The sequence below is a fragment of the Orycteropus afer genome, unplaced genomic scaffold (assembly GCF_000298275.1).
Source record: "Orycteropus afer afer isolate SDZICR_OR568_19922 unplaced genomic scaffold, OryAfe1.0 scaffold00431, whole genome shotgun sequence".
In the NCBI taxonomy this organism is placed as follows: Eukaryota; Metazoa; Chordata; class Mammalia; order Tubulidentata; family Orycteropodidae; genus Orycteropus; species Orycteropus afer.
Window position 1 is genome coordinate 1,155,725 of NW_006922018.1, and position 732 is coordinate 1,156,456.

Here is a 732-nt window from a genome sequence, read left to right on the forward strand (position 1 = left end):
TGGCTGTGAATCACTAGTGTATAGACTATTTAATGGCCACATTTCCTCCTATCCCTCTTCACACACCCTTTTCCAGTATGATCCAGGTGTTCCTCTCATCAAGAAATGGAGTCTATTGTCTCTCTTCTTGACTCTCTCGGCTGGCCTGTGACTTGCTTTGACCAACAAAGGGTGGCAGAGACGATGTTAAGGGACTTGCAGATTCTGCACTTGCCCTCTAGACATGCTACCATTGTCATGTAAAGACATTCGGCCTAGCCTCTTTGGTATGAGAGTTCATATGAAGAGAGGGAAACCTATCTTTTAATGAGAACCAACTACCAGACACAGGAGTGAGAGCCATCTTAGACCATCCAGCCTCAGTTGAGCTGCCAGATGACTGTAGATACATGAGTGGTCCCAAACCAGGCCAGTCAGAACACTGCCCAGCTGAGCCCAGTCCAAATTGCTGATCCACAGAATTATGAATCAATAAAATGGTAGTTGTTATAAGTCACTAAGCTTTAGGTAGTTTATGTGCAGTAATAGATAATTGATATAATTAGGTACATGCTATTTGCATTCTCGTTTTTGCATTTAACATCAATTTGGATATATTTCTTCTGTGTGTTTCCACAAGTAGCAAGACAATAATTCGTTGGTAGCATAGTGTGTAAGGCACTTGACTGGTAGCCAGAAGGCTGGCAGTTCAAACCCACCAGCCACTCCTCAGAAGGAAGGTTGGGCAATCTA